The 19,069-nt window shown below is 53.5% G+C and overlaps 1 protein-coding gene across 1 annotated transcript in view; it reads right to left on the bottom strand.

Moving 5' to 3' along the window:
* SH3BP4 (SH3 domain binding protein 4) overlaps positions 1–17,025 on the bottom strand; it is a 93,238-nt gene extending 76,213 nt beyond the window's left edge. The window contains exon 1 of the mRNA XM_082841337.1: positions 16,939–17,025. The gene's annotated coding sequence lies outside the window, so the exon portion shown is untranslated. The remainder of the gene's footprint in view (positions 1–16,938) is intronic.
* Between the last annotated feature and the right edge of the window lie 2,044 nt (positions 17,026–19,069).

The raw sequence follows: 19,069 nt of genomic DNA, 5'->3' as shown, positions 1-19,069 counted from the left end.
CGAATCTTTAGAGAATGCAAATCAAAACCATGGGCCGTCACCTCACACCCCTTAGGCTGGCTACGGGCAAAAAACGGAAACTGACAAGTGTGGACGAGCATGGAGAAACTGGAACCCTTGTGCGGCGTTGGTGGGAATGTAAACTGGTACAACCGCCGTGGAAAATGGTATGGAGGATCCTCAGAAAGTTAGACATAAAACTATCCTATGATAAAGTAACCCCACCTCGGGGTATCTGTCCAAAGGAAGTGGAAGCAGCATCTCAAAGAGATATCTGCCCACCCACATTCACAGTAGCGTGATTCGCAATGGCCGAGAGGTACAAAACAAATGTCCAAGAACACAGGGATGGATAAACAAATTGCGGTCTCTCCATGTAACAGAATATCTTTCAGCCGTAAGAAGGAAGGCAGTTGTCACGTGCTACAACCTGGATGAACCTTGAGGACATTATAAGTGAAACAAACACCAGTCACAAAAAGACAAACACTATATGATTCCACTTATCTGGGCTGTGTAAGAGTCAAAGTCACAGAAACAGAAAGTAGAACGGTGGTTAGTTATCAGGTGGTGCTAGGGGAGAGGGGGAAATGGGGAAACTTTTAATGGGTAAGTTTCAGTTTTGCAAGACGAAAAAGTTTTAAAGACCTGTTGTACCACCATGTGAATACAATTTACACTACTCAACTGTACACTTTAAAGAACTGTTAAGATGGTAAATGTTTTACTAGGTTTTTTTTTTTTTAAACCACAATTCAAAATAAATAAAATTTTTAAAAAGAGAGGGAGGGGGCTTCCCTGGTGGCGCAGTGGTTGAGAGCCCGCCTGCCGATGCAGGGGACACAGGTTCGTGCCCCGGTCCGGGAAGATCCCACATGCCGCGGAGCGGCTGGGCCCGGGAGCCATGGCCGCTGAGCCTGCGCGTCCGGAGCCTGTGCTCAGCAACGGGAGAGGCCACAGCAGTGAGAGGCCCGCGTACCGCAAAAAAAAAAAAAAAGAAAAGAGAGGGAGGTCCTATACAGTAGCCTATTTTGTTTTCTTCACGTAGTTTCTGGAATTTCAGTCTGGCCACGCCCCGCGGCAGCACACATGGAACTCCTTTCCACTGGGGCCTGGGGCCCCACAAGACAGGCCCAAAGCAGTTTTAAAAAAGTCTCCTTGCCAATCGCTTTACGAGGCAAAAAGTGATCCTGACCCCTAGAGCTAACAAACCAGAAAGGAAACTATACCTAAGCCCCGCTTGGGAATACAGACTCGGAAACCTGAGCGATACAGGTCGGCAGAAGAATCCACAACACAATGGAATTAGCCCGAGGAAGGTGGTTAAAAGCAGAGACACAGCCTGCTCCAGTGGGGACGAGTGACTCACTTTTCACTTGCCAGGTGTCGGTAATATTTGTAATTGTTACAAAAGCACTCTATTCTGACGATAAAACAATTTAATAAGCACCGTGACATTTTTGAAAAACCATCATCTAAGGAATGATGCCATTCAAGACATGGGTTCCAATGGGGGTCACTCTAAGCTGGGCATAGAGTCACCTAGGATGCTTTTAAAACGAAGGACGCAAGGGGCCCAGCCCAAGGCCAACTGACTCTAAGGGAGGGACCTGAGCAACCCTCACAGGTGAGTGTGACGCTCGGAGCACGAGAGAAGCCCAGCTGAGGTACAGAGGTTCACCAAGACCCCCCCTTAAGTTCAGGAGAAAGGAAGGATGGCATGCAGGCCAGTCCTCAATACCAATGACTGCAACGGTTGTGACCAACGTAGCTGGAGCTAACACAGGAAGACGTTAGGGGTTACAGAGAGTGAGTGAGAGAGAGAGAGAGAGAGAGAGAGAGAGAGAGAGAGACTGTGTGTGTGTGTGTGTGTGTGTGTGTGTGTGTGTGTGTGTGTGTGTGTGACATTTAGCCTGAAGGCCTGAGGAGGAGGGTCCACACGCATCAGGTTGGGGACCACTGTGGCATCTCAGGGACCAGCGGGCAGCTGCAGAGACGGGCAGGCCAGACAGAAAGCTCGAAGGCTGGCCTTCCAGACCCAATGCCGTGCTGAAGAGCTCAGGCTTACTCTGTGAAACCAGGAAGGCCTCGGAGTGTGCAGGTCAGGAAGAAACACGATCAGCTTGTGTTCTCAGTTCTTGGCAAAGGGCAAAGGTCATGGCTGAACCGTGTCCAGCACGCTGAAGCCGCCAGGCGTGTCTACTGAGGGAACCAAGGAACGAGCAGCAAGGACGGGGTGGGGTGGGGGTCCGCCTCCCAGGCAAAGGCAGGTCACAGAGCCACGCCAGGCACAACTGAGGCCAGCACCCAGTGCCATGTGACCACGGGGTCCCACCGAAACCCTGTCCACGTGACAACACACAACCTCCCAGACGCACAGAAGGGACCGAGCGCTGGGGAGGGGGCCCCGAAAGTCTACAGGCCAGGCTCTGACTGCACCTCAGTCATCCCCAGATCCAAGTGTTACACAAAATCAAAGCACACTCAAGACTGCAAACCCCAACTGATTAGAGAACCAGAGAACTCGGCAGGCATCACGGATGCAACGTCACAGGAGGAAAACGGCGCCCGTGGACCCTGGGAAGAGGGGACCTGGGGGAGGAAGCCTGGCTGAAACGCTCACTTTGTCCGGGGAGCAGCAGACCCGAGTCCTGACACGGCTCTCAACACGCACCAGGCACTTACAGCAGGAATTTCTCCTTTTCAATGAATGCAACTAAGCCACGGGCCACGGGTCTGCCTTCCAAACCACAGTCAGCAAGAGGACACGAGAAGCAAGCCCTTCAAGGAACAGGGCAGCAATGGAACCGAGCGTACGAGTTAGTACAACAAACGTGAATCACCCAGGAAGGGGCTCTAACCCAGTGAGGAGAAGCATTTGTCTCTGCGTGAAACACACCTGAAAATGACCCAGAAGGGGTGACAGTAAAGCGGTATCAGAAAAGGTAAAATTCAGGCCACAAACACTGAATACACACACAAGAGCATTTTTTGATTGACAAAATGGTGAAGCGATCAAAAGATCCAATTATGCTGAAAGAACAACTAACACGTACGAAGGAGAAGCTGCTAGAGTTGATCCAGAGAACTTGACAAAACCGCAGTCACGTCGGGAAACAGGAGCCCGACCCTCGAATCTGACAGCGCAGCGGACAGAGCACCATCTGGTAACACCATGAAACATAACATAATCAACGAGCATAACTTAAATGATCCACACCCACCTCCACGTCCTGGAGAAAATGCAAAAGGCCGTGCGAGTATCCAAGGGACATTCGCAAACACTCAGAAGCATTCTTGACACCCGAAAAACTCTCCAAATTAGAAAACTGTATGGGACAGCCCCTGGCCCCAGCGCAGTCAAACCAGAAGTTAACTGGAAAGTAAGAGGGAGGAAAAAGGGGAAAATAGACAAGGAAAGAAATTAAATACTTAAACAAATAACTCTTGGGTTAAAGAGGATATTAAAATAGAAACGAGAGATGCCTTGGAAAACAACAAGGACGGCATTGGGGTCCACCTGGCGCCAGGCACTCAGGTGCTTCTCCAGAGTACCATAGCACGGAAACACCGCTGTAAACCCACCCACCCCACGGCCCACCAATGGTTCTACTGATGTTGCTACTTCCAAATATCCCCCCATGAGTTCAAGCGGCCAATGAGGCAAGATCTGGAACCTTTCATCAGTCATCACTGTGGTCACCAAGGTAACCGGGGTCCCAGATCCCTTGGTGGACCAAAGCCCACCTTTCATCCCGTCAGCCGTGGATGCATGGGTCCCAGAGGACCAGACGGCCACCCTTGCTTGACGGAGGGAAGTCCAGTGTGGCTCCTCCATGGCTGGCAGGCAGGAAAACCGGAGGCACCATGACGGTAAGCAGGGAGCTTCCCATACTGCACTAATTCTTAGTTGAACATGTCATGGCTAATCAGAAAAGCACCATAAAACAGTTACTTGAGTACCAGCTCTTTAGGTACAAAGATTTACCTCTAAAACATTTACCACGCAGAGTCATGAAGACACCTTGACCGAATGTCTGGCACAGGGCCTGATGGGCGCAGATCTTGATAAACGACAGCTTTGAAGGAGGCAGGAGAGGACTGGGCCACAGCAGGAGGGCTCACATGTGTGCCAAGTGTGACAGTGCAGTGGGGGGGGAGTGGATTGAGACCCCCCCCCTTCCTGCCCAGCTCCCCTGCCGCCCCCCAGCATTAAGGTCTCTCCTGTGCTCAAGCCTTGGCTCCGGCTGGGGGTCGGGAATCGTCCCCGTCAGACGAGCCACCTGGCTGTTACCTGCCCATCCTCATCTCACCTGAGACCTCACGTTCCCTGACCCGTCCGCCTCCCGCCCCCGGCCTGGTTCCCATAAGCACCTTGTTGGCCCCAGGATTTCCCCGCCTGGGGGAGACCTGGCCCCCGGTGCGGGGCAGAACAGGTAAAAGTTGGTGGCTCAGACCCAAATCCTGGCTTCTGCACTCATGGGCCAGACAAGTCCCTTCCCCTTTGGCACCCTAGCTTCCCTGTGATCCAGACATGCTAAGTGTCCCTCCCATCACAGGATGGAAAGATGAATAGTTTAGAGGTAAAATGCTGAAGACGTTGGCTGGCATACGGCATATGCTACTGGTGTCCTAATTATTACCATCGTTATGAGCACAGCATAAAGGTGCTACGCAAGAACGCCAGACAAGGACCCAAAGGAGAGGGGATACGAAAACACAGTTTGTTAGCAAAGTGGGATTACATATCTTTGTACTACTCCTATTATCAAGGGTAATGTCAGCTTCGTTAAGGAGAGCATGTATGCTTTCTCCACGGACAGGCAATGTGTACATTAGTTTGATACGGGCACCATTCGCCATCAATGAAAAGAACTATTTCCGAGGTTTCTGATCCTTGTAATTCAGAGGAAGATAAGAGAGTCAAGGCACAGGCATCCTCAAATGCAGGATGTGAGAAAGAGTCGATATAACATTAAAAACAAGATGCCGCTGTCTAAGACGGGCCCACAGGGGCGAGAAGCGGGAGGCGTGTGGCAGCGCTGATCTGACAGGTGCTCGTGAATGAATACCCTCCAGGGCAACGTCTGGTTCTGTGTCATTTTCAATGCACTTAATCCTCCCACTCCAATAGTCCACGTATCCACAATGGGACGGCTGCATGTACGGCCTGGCATTCATGTTTTGGGTAAATAACCCCCTCAGTTAATATCCACGCATAGAGACCACATAAAAGTTTACTCCCTGGTATATTCCGATACTCGCTGCGTCCATGGACACAATAACTATCCTCTTGGTTTCAGTTTCATCATCGGTTAAGACGTGAACAAGGCCACCTACCCCTCTGCGTTTTGGGAGGATCTCATGTGTACGTGAGAGGACCTGGTATACTGACTGCCTGTAGGTGTTTCACAAATATTAGCCGTCATTTCTCCTTTTTCTCCCCAAAACATGTTAAATTTACAGCTCACTTTGTTTTGTTAAAGACAACGGAGGGGCTTGCGGTTGGGTGGGAGATGACAGCCCACCAATTTTCACACCCAAACCACTGTTATTTCTGTTCACTCCCTTCCAGCCCTGTGTGCAAGCTCTACAGAGCTGCCCGTCTGCAAATTCCCAGCACTAAAACCTGAAGGCAAAGGACAACCGCAAAAAACCTGACATATTCAAAGTCACACACGCTCAAGTTTTCCCCTTATGCCTAATTTACAGTTACCTGCTAAGCCGTAACGGCGTGTCCTGAATGCCTTACTCACCTGTTACTCTCAGGCTGCCAACACCGGACCCCCAAGGGAATCACTGCTAGTCTTTCCATTTTCCTGCTCATCAAAATAACCCTGCTTCTTTCCAGAACAATAATGACCCTCAATTTAGCAAGCAGCCAACTTCTTGACAATTTCACTAATGACAGAAAAAGCGGTGTTTATGACATCATTTTCCAGCTTTCAGTTCTGTCCCTTTTAACCTTGATAAAGTCACGGTGTTACCCCGAGCAAGTTGAGGACAGCTGGGTGTCCGACTGGAGCAGAAGTTTTTCCCCAGAAGTAGACACAGGATTAGCCAGGTTAATGTGGGTTAAATACAGAAATCCTCCACAAGACCAGCAAACTCTGCAGCGACCAACTCAAGTGGGGTAGAGAAGGGGGATGTCAGGAGGGGAATGACTGCCCGGCCTGGTGAGGTTTGCAACCTGACAAGGAGAACCAGGACTCGCCCTGCCTGTGCTCCCGAGCCGTGTCCTGGGGGGACAGCCACGCTCAGAGACCGCCAGGGACTCAACTGACCAGGGCAAGGTGCTCTCATCTGTCTCACTGGGTCCCTCTGATGTTGTTTTATCTGGAAAATCTCCACACCTTCATCAGTACCTTTTCCTTTCTGGAATATAAGATGCTGGGACTCTTTTAACGACCCGACAGTTGGCTCAGTTTCTAAGTGTCATTTTGGGTAAGAAGCGTAACTCTTAAAACTGAACACGTTGGTCATTTAATCAATCGGATGATTCTGTGAGACTCTCACAGGTCAGGAGGGAGAGGTGCCCCGTGTGGGTTGCAGAGTGGGGCGCCAGGAGCCCCAGGAGGGGAACCCAAGGCGGCTGTGGGGCATCAGGGCTGTGAGAGGAGGGCACAGTCATCAGCTCACCTCCCGGGCCCCTTGCAAGTCAGGCTCACACGTGTAATTGTCTTCCTGGTGGCCTGAGATAAAAGTTCAAAGCTGACTGAAGCCCAGAAGGACCTGCCCTTCCAGCCACCTGCCCCCTGCCTCTCACATCCCCACCCGGTGCTCCCAGAAAGCCGGCACCCCTATCGGTTCCTGGCACTCACTCAACCACCCGCTGCCCCCAAGTCCCCTCTGTGGGCACCACCCAATTCCTTCCAGTCCCCCTACTTAGTAGGGCTTCTTTGGGGAGCCAGTCCCGAACCCCAGCACACCCGGGGAAACTTGACCTCCTCTCCTGGGGCACTGGTGGCCGATTCCCTGCACAGAGGCTGTCCCTGGTGGTCTCTCCATCCCCCCAATCCCCCACAGCCCATCTGGCACACACTGGAATCGGAGTGAGGGAGGGAATGAATGAGTTCAAGTCAAACACGAGCTAACGGGGGGCAGGGGGGGCGGCTAGGGCAACGTCCCAGAGAGTTACAAGAGGGCCTGGCTCTCAAGCCCCCCAAAACTCCATGAGGTGGACCTGGCACCCAGAGCAAACAGCCAGCACGAAAGGACAGCCCGAAAAGTGCCGCCTCATCTACCACCAGTGAAAAATGACTCATGGATACCTCGGAGCCAGGACAGAGGAGGCAGCCAGGCCCCCTGCAGAACCACACGCAGGACACAGGCCAACAAATATTCCTCCCATAACTCAGCCTCCCTCTCCTGCCAGAATGAAGAAGTCCTGTGACACCAGACCACAGCTAGAAATCAAAATTACGGCCTTACCATCAGCGGAAGGCACTAAGTACTTTCTCCTCTTACTGAACCCAAAGGTCTCAAAAAGCAAGTCTGGGCCGTCACCGTGTGCCAAATCAAACCGCAGCTCATCAAGGGACGCAGCTCCAGGAATCACTCAACGCCCACAGTGACAGGACCCTGGGGAGCTTGGAGTGCCAGTTCCTGAAGCTGAACGCGTGGAAATCGGACTCGTCCGCTTCTGGGAAGGAGTGAGCCCTGAAGACGCCCCCCAGAAACATCTCCTAGGTTTTAGGACACACGGTTTCCCCCATATGTTACTGTTTCTGAAAGTGGCATGTATGTGCTCTCCCTAAAATTGAGATGTGCACTTCCAACCCCTGTCCGCGAAGCTCACGATGCAGAGAACATTAGCTCTCTTGATGATCAGAAATCAGTTCCCCTCAGAGGAGTCCCAGCAAGGCTAAGACTGGTCTCAAAGTTCACCAAGTCTTCTTCAAAGTACTTAATACCTTCCACTGATGGAACTTTCCTTTGGACATGCTTTTCTGAGCAGCAATTATACGGTTCACTCAACCATTAATATAGTTACAAGTTCTTCATACATTTTAAGGATAAAAGAACAAAACTCATTGGAAGAAGAAGCTTGCATGTATTGAAAGATGTTCACTGCAGTGCTGTTTATAATTTCAAAGCCACTGGAAACTGTCCATGAATGCGGACTTGTTAAAGAGGGTGCATCCCCAAACAAATGGGATGCAAAGTACAGGATGCAAACCTGTACTTATTGATCTGGAGATATGTCAACGATTTTCAATAAAAAGCATAATGTTCATTCAACAATGAATGACTGATTGAAGGATTACTACACATCAGGTATCCAGTGAACTAAAAACAAGTTCCCACTCCACCGTCCTGTTTTGTTTGGAAGAGTCTAGATTTACATGTGAAAATACCTGAAAGACACAAAAATGCCCAGAGCAGTTACCCTGAGTGGCAGAATTCCACTGATGAAACTTTTTTCTCCTTTCGCATTTTCTAAGGTTTCTAAGATGAACATTCGATTACTTGAGTAACTGTGGGGGGGTGGCGGGGGGGACTTAAGCAGACAGGGTTTTTTTAAGAAAAGAACGAAAAATCACAGCAAACTCTTTCCCTCTTCCCATACAATTCATATATCTAGAAAGGACGTATGTTGAACACAAGATGCTTCACCTCCCTCCCCCACCCCCCAAGGTAGCTAGGGCAGGTAAGGCCTTCTTGCAAAGAGGCACAGAGGCCTCCAGCCACTGGCTGCCGGTCCCCCCAGCCTACCAGCCAGGGTCATTCTGGATCCCAGGTCTCGGACTGGGGTGTCGCTTGCCGACTCCACCCCTCTCCTCACTTGTCACCTTCCAGTCTGTGAAAACTTATTTCAGCTATTTCTGTTCCCTGACGATGCGTTGGGTACAAACAACAGTGTCTAGAAGCACACGACGGACGGTTAGTCACTTAATTCTTGAATACCTATAATGAATTTCAGTTGTGCAAATCGTGTTGCTTCATATTTGATTGACGGAAAAGAAAGAGCCATGTACAGAAGACTCCAACATGGGCCTGAAATGTGGCCAAAATTTGAAACGTTGGTTTCCTAATCCAGCACCTAAAAGTGAGGTAGCCAAATGACTGCCGACCGGCACAGAACCAGAATAGAGCTGTCCTCCTAAAAACGTCGGAAACGCTGACTTCCGAAGCCACAAGGGGGAAAAACCCACAACTTCTGCAAGAGGGTATTTGGGACGGGATGATGGGGAGGAAACGTGAGACCAGACCATAGTAGGTGACGGCTTTTACACCATCACTACCGCCACCACAGGCTGCCCAGGGGCCCTGGATCACAGGCCCTGGCCCAGCCCTTCACATGAATTACTTATATGTGCTATCAATACACCAGCTCCAACCATTATTCCCAGTTAAATTCAAACACGGACCTTTATTTTCTACTTCTGTAAGGGACATATACAAATATTTGACACCACTTGTCAAAACGACGCTTCTCAGGGTAATTTTAAAATGCTTAAAGGTACCTGCATTTTTCAGATACTCCATTTACAGATGGTCCCTGACTTACATCTCTTGACTTTACGAGGGTGTGAAAGCAATATGCATTCAGTAGAAATAGTACTTCGAATTTTGAATTTTGCCCTTTTCTGGAAGCTAGCGTATGTGGGTTTGACGCTTTCCCATGATGCTGGGCAGGGCAGGGAGTGATCACCGGGGCCAGGAACCGACACACCTAAAATGATTCTGCACCCCGACAATCATTCTGTTTTTCACTTTCTGTATAATATTCAATCAATTACGTGAGATATTCAAAACTCGATTACCAAACAGGTTTTGTGTTCGATGATTCTGCCCAACTGTCGGCTACTCTAAGCGTTTGGAGAACGTTTAAGTTAGAGAAGGCTAAACTATGATGTTGGGTAGTTTAGGTGTAATTAAATGCACTTTCAACTGACGATATTTTCAGCGTACGATGGATTTATCGGGACACGACCCCATCCTAAGTTGAGGAAGAGCTGTATTTCTCTGTATCCGAAAGCTATAAACATTAAAATCCTTCCCAAAAGGGCCACAGCATGAACGGGTAAACAAAGGCGGGAAGCTGGACTCAATGAAACGGTAAAGGGCAGAGCTGCAAGGGGGCCACTGGACAGCGTTTACAAGTCAGCTGATCATCGTTCACAGAAATTACTTCTATCCTTTAGCGTCATTTTTAGCTGTGAAGATGTCTAAGAAGGCTCTCGGCGCTGAGGCTATCCGGTCCCTTGGTGGGGCACCACCCTCGGTCTTCATCCTGGCTGGTCCCTCTTCACTCACCGAATGTGCTGTCTGTGCAGCGAGGATGCAGAGATAAAGATGCAGCCCCATGCCTAGCAGAGCCCCGCCTAGGGGGACAACGGACAGGTGAGGAAGCAGCGGTCAGCTCCTGGCCTGGGCAGTCAGGAAAGCCTTCCTTGAGGAGCCTCAGGGAGCTGGGACTCAGGGGCAAATGAGGCCCCCAGCCAACCCCCAAAAAAGGCTGGTGAAAAGGCACGGGGGCGAGGGAGTCTTCTAACCAGTTGCTCCCAATGACAACCACTCACACCCACCTCTATCCCTGACAGTCCCCAGGCCGCCCACACCCCCTCACTGGACCCTCCATCGCTCCGCGCTGGTCCTAACACCCTGTCAGCCCCCAGCGAGGCTTCCGCAGCCCGGAGCATCCCAGGGCCTCTGACTCAGCTCTGGGTCCTTCCTGCCTTGATATCCTCAAAAGACAGTCCTTTTTCTTTTATCACTAACTCAGTGGCCTATACCCCTTGTCCTTGGTTTTCTAGAAGCTTCCCCACTACCACAGTCACATGGCCCTAACAAGCCAAACCCAGTGGCCCCTAGACTTCCGGGTGTTAGTTCTCTGATGATTTGTAACCAGAACTGTCCCGTTTGCACGGGGCTCCCTTCCCCCACACCCCAACCTTCTCCTTGGCTTCAGGGACACGCGGCACACATTCTCCCACCTCCAGCTGCTTCTCTCCCCCGCCCCCTGGCCTTCCCGCCCCATCTTCATGGGGTGACTGAGAAGCGTGCTCCCAGGCCCACTCCACGCTCAAGGCTGCAGCGAGCTCTTCCACGATCACGGGTTCGGCTCTAAGGAAGCGAGGCCCGAGCCAGCCCTCTCTCACACGGGTGACCCCTGACCAGCAGGGCGGACACTGCGTGTGTACAACCCAAGGGAGATGGCTCCTTAAGTCTGCACCTGCGGGCCTGGCTGGCCCCTTCCTGCTCACGAGCCTGGCTCCGAAGTTCAGTGACACTCCCCTTCCCACGCGCCCGCTGCCTCTCAAGGAAGCGCTTACATTTTAAATGACTGGACTGCTAATTATGACGGCGAAAAAGTAATCAGCTTACGCGAGCAACCAAGCTCAGACGCGTGAAGAGCCCTCAGCCATTGAGCTTCTCCTTTCTTCAGCCATTGAGCTTCTCCTTTCCTCAGCCATTGAGCTTCTCCTTCTTCACTTGGACGGTCCTGGGAAGCTCCCCTAGGCGCCGGCTCTCTGCGGCGACATCCGAGGTCAACTCACCAAACCCACCCAAGGGGCCATCTCCCCAAGGAGCGATCTCTCACTTCACCCTGGACCCCCCCTTCCTCCGCAAAGACCCGTCTCCGTTCCAGACCGGCAGAAGCAACCAAGGCAAAACAATGTCGTCCGCCACCGCGGAGGGGCCACCGGAGTCAGACTGGCGACTGGCAACTGGGAACATGTGGGCCCTTCCTCCACGCCGAGGCTTCTGCTGGAAAACCTTCCCTCACCCCACACGGAAAACGTTCACCTCCTTGGCCTCAAATACAGGGTCTGCCATGCCTAATCTCAAAGCACACCTCTAATTTTCTTCTTACGCAAATTCCCTACATCCGTGGAGTTCAACCCTGGATACACACAGAATGCCGATTCCACTGGGCAGCTTTTAAAATACCCCAGGTGATTTTAATGTGGAGTCTGAGTTTTGAAGCACTCTACTCTTGCTGGCCAAACTAGGCTACTCGATGACATCCAAATCCTCTCAGTACGCATAGCTCCTGGGCAGCCATGGTCCAAGCAGAAGCCCAGGCAACCATTCCATCCATTCTACAAGGGGGGCTGAGCTGCTGAGCTCAGTGCGATGAAAGGCAAGCTGCAGCCCACTCTAACTGGCTACACAGACTGTCAAATACTCAGTTATATTGCCAGACCCGACTGGCAGCTTGAAATCAGCCATGGCGGGAGGATTTACACCAGGGCAGTTGACGGACGCTACCATCAAGACGCTTTGTTCTTTTCCGGGGAGCAGGTTGCCCAGCACACTTCGGGCTCAGGGACCTGCAACATGGAAAAAGCCACGAAAGGGAACGTGTGAATTCCTTCCAGGCCTACGGAGCTTAGGAGGCTTCCCTGTTTCATAAGAACAGGGCAGGCTTTTCCTCAGTGAAGCAGACCGGGAGAACAGGGAAGGGGAGAGAGATGGGAGGGAGATCTAGTAAGAATACGGAACCACAAAAATTCTTTCTCGGAAAGGATTCTTTTCAATTTGTTCAGAAGAGTTGGGCTACCAGGCGTCAGCTCTGAGAGTTCCCCGAAGACCTAGCTTTGATGGAGCAGGTAGGAATAATCTCATCAGTATATCCTTTATTTGACTGTAAAGTGGAAGGCGGACCCTTAGCTTACATTTACTCAACAGCCTTTCCATAATCTTAATCTTATTCTAGTAACCTCATTTGCCCAGAATACCCTCTTTTCATGGTACGAGGACAAACTTCAGAGCAGATTCTGTCTGAGTTGTCCCACCTCCAAAATCGCAATCTTCCAAATACATCAAACTTTACCTTGCAGACCGGGCGCAAGGGCACGGCTCCCGGGGAGCAAAGGTGCAAACGGGTTACTTTCCATTTAGACGACGAAGATTCCAAGGGTTTTAAAGATTTCATCACCTTTTTTTGGTCATTGTGTAAGGGAGGCAGGCACTCTGCTATCTCCATCCCTGTGTCTTCACGCTCCTGAAGTTGTGACCTGTTTCTTTCGTTCTGGCACACTGGGAGTTATGATGAAGAGCTCTGGGCCCAGGCAGGTCCAGAATCAAATCAAGCACTTACTGGGACGATTAGATTGGAGCAACGACTTCAATTCTAGCTTCCCTGTAAAATGGAACCCCTAGCTGTTTTTGCAAGGATAAAAGTGTGCACACCGGGGCTTCCCTGGTGGCGCAGTGGTTGAGAGTCCGCCTGTCGATGCAGGGGACACGGGTTCGTGCCCCAGTCCGGGAAGATCCCACATGCCGCGGAGCGGCTGGGCCCGTGAACCATGGCCGTGGAGCCTGTGCGTCCGGAGCCTGTGCTCCGCAACGGGAGAGGCCACAACAGTGAGAGGCCCGCGTACCGCAAAAAAAAAAGCGTGCACACCAGACCTGGTCTATCACAAACCCTCAGCAAGCTATGCCCGTTAAAAAACACCCCGAATCTTGACTTAAATTAGTTGAACTCAGTACACCGTTCTATCCCCACAAGCCCACATTTTCTTACTGAAGGTTTGGGAAGCTACTTTCTACACCTGGTGGATGGGAAGCAGTGAGGCACGATAAGGAATTTCACCCTTCCTAGAAACACATCACACACCCTGTTTCTAAAATACCTTCGGCATTCTCTTGCCTTCTAAAGGCTGAACACCGCGACACCCTTTCCCCTGAGACGCTGATACTCATGGCATCAGACACGTGGTTCAGTAACACACGATGCCCTCGGGGCCCGGGGAGAAGCAAGCCCGGGCTCCCCGGAAGACCCCGAGTAAGTAGCTGGACGGTCCCCTTGCGTGAGGGCTGACTGAACTGTTTTTTTGTTACTCTCCAGGGTGTGATGGGAGAAGATGGGACTTCTATTGTGCAAACAGCTGGGGAGGCGGGGGACCCAGCTCGCTGGAAGCCCAGTGCAACGCTGGATGGCCCCCGGGTTCCCCTCCGGGCCACGCAGTCACAGTGAAGTCTACTTAGCTGCACGGTGACCCTTCCTAGTTCCTGGTTATCAGGCAGTGACCTCAGGGCAAAGAAGTCCTAGTGTCCATCTCCAGGGCCTTAGGAAATATCCCAGGGGCCCGAATCCAATTCTCAGAAGAAAAACTGCAACGTGGCCCAATTCGGGTGTCGAATTTGAAAATAACAAAGCTAAGGGAGACCCACGTGGATGGAGCAAGGCCCACTGGCTGAACAACGGCTTCTCCTCAGTTGAGTATCGGGCAGGCACACGGCTGGTTCCTCAAACACGGAGCCATGGAGGTTTGTCCCGAGCATGGGGTGAGGTCAGCCAGGGCCCAGCACAGCGGTTAACTCCTAACCTTGTTCGGGCCAAGGGCTCCCCTTAAGAAGCTGAGGGAAGCCAGCTGGCCTCCTCCCCAGGAAGAAGGAAGCGCACACACCCTCCCACACTTCACAGGCCTGAGTGCCAGGATTTAATCTCAAGAGTGGCCTCCCAGAACCCGGGGTGCAAACCCCATTGACGTTAGCAAGTCTTGTCCTCACACTAGAACCATCAGAATAAGAAAAAGGTCTGTTGAAGCAGCCGGCAGGAAAACAATTCCAGGCTGCTGGGTAACCAGAAATCCAGTTAGCAAAGAGCAGCAGGGAAGAAAATCCAGGAAGGCTCCCCCTTCCCCCCTACGCGGAGAAAATTCGGGGCACAGTACCAAGAGCTGACGAGCCCCGGAAGGACTCTTATCAGCAACTTGCCCAGACCATTTTCTGGGTCCCCCCTGTGTCTGGGCTGTGGTCAGCTACTAGACATTGGGCAGAACAGAGTGCGGGTGGGAGCGACAAGGAAAAAAAAAGGAAACTATCAAATGACAGCTGGGGCCCTGGAGACCTGCTAAAGAAAGGGGAGCTTCCTTCACGGCGGCTTTGCGAGGGGAACAAAAGGCAACCTGTGTGGCACCTCCGGCTTTCGGTATCAGACGTTAACAAATGATACGAGTTTCTCCCAATTGTTTGAAAAGCCCCGTAAAGCACGATGCCAGAGGCTTGGGACAACAGGAAAAAAATTAAAGCTCACAGAAGCTTCTCGGGCACCGCAGGTCTGAGCTGGTCATTGTTCATGTCGTAAACAAGGGAGCCATAAACAAATGCCTGGGAAGCCAGGGCTGCTCGCAGCCTGAGCCCTGCTCCCAGGACCAACTGTTCCCTCTCGCGTCAGCAGGCCTCGGCATTCTGGATGGCCGGGCATCGGGCCTGTGACTCCTGGGGCCGTCTTAATGTCAAAGCCCCCTTACACATCTGCCCACGTGCAGAAAGCAGACAGGGAAGGTGGATTGGGGAGTTCTGTCTCCTTCCAAGCCCCCCGTTTTCTGAGGGGCTTAGCCTGGGCCGACTGTACTGAGCAGGGAACCAGGAACCTTCTCCAGACCCCACCAGTCCCTCCTGGCGCCCGTTTCCTGGTCAGGATGGCCAAGTAGGAGATAGACTGTTTTATTTGATGACGAAAGCAAGGGACACCCCTGCCCCGCAAAGTATGGCGGCGGTCCACCCAAGGGTGTCAGAACGCTGTGCAAACCACCCAGTAACTTTTATGGTGCTCTGAGCAGCAGACTGAGAATCATTACCTTCATTCTTTCAAGGCGAGGAACCAAAACCACAGCCGATCCAGTCTGAGCCAGTGGTCTAGCCGACTGCTGGCTTCTCCACCTCCAGCCTACAGAAGGCATGGAGAACACCACACACTGGCAAGGGGACTCAGCCTGAGAAGGGAGCCTGGCCGATACACCCAAACTTTGGTGCTCGGAGACAAACCCATTTAGAAGGGTGGAAAGGGGAGAGTTGCACAAAGGGACTGCCTTCATTTGGTCAAGAGAGGCTCCACTGGTAAACGTATCGATTAGATCGGCAAGCCTGTGAAATGTGAATATCAAAGAGTGTAAATACTGAGGCCGGTAGGAACTGTGGGATCAATGATGGTTTGTTTTACTGTTTATACTTCCGATTTCTACCCAGAGAATATATTGCTTTTGTGATCGGAACAAAAGTTATGCGAACTTCTTACTACTGACAAAGCACACGGTACCGATCTGCTGCACTAACTTGGAAAGAATAAGCACGGATAAAATCCAGCCCGGCGTTCCCTTTTTAAATCTCATTGACCGGTGAGGCTCCACCGGCCTCTCCGCACGCAGGAAGCCCGGCCGCCGTCCCGCTGCGCCCCCCTGGCGGCACCGCCGGCCGCCCAACACCCCGGGGAAGGGCCAGCGCGGCCTGGTCCCACTGGCTGCACGACCGGCCCCGGGCTAGGAGTCGCCGCACTCCAAGGCAGGGATCCTACAGACCACCAATCCGCACCGCGGAGCGGGCTTCCCGGGAAACACCACTCAGCAACGTGCGTCTCTGCCGGCCGTCCCCACCCGCCCGCCGCCGGCGCTGTCACCTCGCGGCTGCTCGGTCCCCGGACGGCTAAGCCAGAAATCGGGGTTTTCATTTCCATCCTAAAATGAAAGGTCTCCGAAGAAGTTGAAATATGCATTGTCACCAAGTTTAACCCGGGACCGCGCGCCCTTCCCTCCCCCCCAGGGCCGCGCCAGAGGAAGCCCCGGCCCCTCCAGCCCTCAGAGCGCCCAAGCCCCCCGAGCCGAGCGCCCCGAGGACGCGTCCGGTCGCCGAGGCGGGCCACCCTTCAGGGTCAGCCTCGGGAACTGCAAGGGCCAGGGGAGAGGGATCCCCCGGGCGTACGCGGGGGCCATGAGTGCCGCTCCGGGTCCGGAACCCCGGCTCGCCCGCCTGCGCCGGGGTGACTAGGTCCCCCAGGAGCACGAGGGGCGCGAGAGGCTTCCCGAAGCCGTCCGGCGCCAGCCGCGCCCGGGCACGCCGGAGCCCCGAACTCAGGCGGCAGGGGAACGAGCAGCGCCCGCGAGGCGTGCAAACCCGCCGAGCCCCAGCAGGCGCCGCGGGAGAGAGGCTGGGAGCGGGGCTGGAGCGGCCCGCAGGGGACAGCCCGGGGTGCAGCCTGCCTACCTGGCTCGCATTGCGTCCCACGGGTTCCTGCGGCTCGCCTCGCGGTCTGAGAGCTCTCCCGGCCGGCGGCGCGCGCGGATCCGCGGGAACCACCGCGCGGCGGCGGTGGCGGCGAAGGGCCGGGACAGCCGAGAGTGCCCCGAGCGCTTGGCCCCCGCCTCCGCGGGCGGAGGGTGGTCCCAGCGCGGGGGCGGGGGCGGGGCGCGGGAGACCAGGACCAGGGAGCCAGCTGCTGGGGTGGTCTCCCGACCCGGGCGGGGTCCAGGGGGCGGGGGTTCGGAGGCGGGGCCGCGGGCGAGGGGTGGTCCTGCGCCGGCGCTGGGCCTTGGGCGGCGGGGGTAGAGTCTGAGCCGAGCCCCCTGGGGAGACTGGGGTGAGAGGAAAACCTGGAGAAGGAGGTGACGGGTCCTAGCCTGGGCCTCCGGGAGGCAGGGGCGGAGTGTGGACTAGCAGGGGGAGGGGCAAGCTCAGAGGGGGCGGGGTCTAGAAGGCGGCCGAAAGGCGGGGCGGGGTGTGAATAATTAGTGGGCGAGGCTATAGTGGAGGGGCGGGGCCTATCTGAAGCTGCCGAGGGGAGGGCGGGGGTGAGGGGTGGAAAATCAGGGGGTGGGGCCGAGCCTTTGTCGCCTGGAGGCTGGGGGAGGGGCAAGCGGCGGCGGCCGGTAGGCGGGGGTGGGGTGTGGTCCGCGGGGGCGGGGCGAGGGCTGAGGGGCGTGGCCGAGCCGGGGCGCGCGGGGAGGCCGGGCGGGGGAGCGCGCGCAGGCTAGGTCTGGCGCCGCGTCTCCCCGAGCCCCGGCGGGGATCCGGCCTGGGCGTCTCCTCCTCTTCCTCCTTTAGGCGCCGGCAAGGGAGAGAGGTCCAGGCGGCCGGGCGCCCCCGGGATCGTGGTCCTTGATACTGAGCAAATCTAGAAGTGGCTGTTGCATATCGACATTTTGGCAGCGCTCAGAAGACCCTGGCATCTCCATCCTCCCACTCCTTCACTGGGAGCCCCAAGCGGAGACCCCTGGATGAGGTTTGGATCCGCAAGCTGGCGTTGACCAGGCCGCGGACGGTGGCGCCTAATTCTCAAAATCCTTCTTACAATACACTTGTCTAGGACCGTGGAAAAAAAGCAGGTGTGAGACTGCGGACCAGCGCAAAGTTTAAGAAGTAAGAACCAGAAAAAGGCAGTCGCATCGAGAATTACAAAGAACTTCCTGCGAAGCAGATCGCAAATGGAATACATAGCGTCTAGCCATTTACACTTTCAATGGCCGGTACACCGCTGGGTCACCAGCGCCTAGAACATGCCTGGCACGTAGCAGGTACTCAATAAATGCTCTGTGAATGAACGCACCACTTACTGTGTGGCAAGCACTTTCCATGGACTGGAAAATTTAATCCTCAAGAAATCCCACACTTGGCTACCTTCCTTAGTCCATTTCACACATGAGTAGCCTGAACCTTGGAGAATTAATTTGACAGCAACAAACTGGTAGAACCAGAATTTGACCCGAGGCCACTCCAGAGGTTGGGCTCTACCCACTTCGGGGACCACCAACTACCCTACTGCAGGCCTGGAAGCCCCCTGCAACGCAGAAACCAGAGGGAAGCACAGGTCTTTAGCAGGAGAAACGCCAACATTTGTTGTTCCGTGGCCAGAACTAGACACTCCTTGAGTCATTCGTCACCATTACCTAGCAAAGCCAAGAGTATTACTATTCCCATTTTGTAGGTGACTTTAGACCTATGTACTGTGTCATGATCCCTTGGGGCGTGAGTCTAAATTTAAACCCAGTATTTTCTGGATCCCAAGCCCTTGCAGCCCGTTGGTCTTGGAGGCCTCCCTTTACCTCAGGGATCTGGCTTTCTACCAGCTCAAGTCCGTGTTGAAGTCCGTGTTGAATTTTCAGAAGGAGACACAGGAAGATAGAGACATGGATCTGGAAGGGTGGAGACTGGTGTTCTGATTTGGGTGTCATCTATGTGTTAGGACAATTGAATTTCTGAAAATGGATACAATTAGCCCTAAAATATATGTTGCAGATTTCAAAAGGAAGCAGTCACCCTGAAAGGACAGGTAGAAAAACCTCGGAGAGGAGAAGGGTGTCTAGGGTGTGTGAGGGCCCAGGATGTCCTTAGTGGTATA

Source organism: Leucopleurus acutus, assembly GCF_964270905.1.
Source record: "Leucopleurus acutus genome assembly, chromosome: 6".
NCBI lineage: Eukaryota > Metazoa > Chordata > Mammalia > Artiodactyla > Delphinidae > Leucopleurus > Leucopleurus acutus.
Note: the sequence above shows the minus strand (reverse complement) of the source record. Positions and strands in the feature narration are given on the sequence as shown.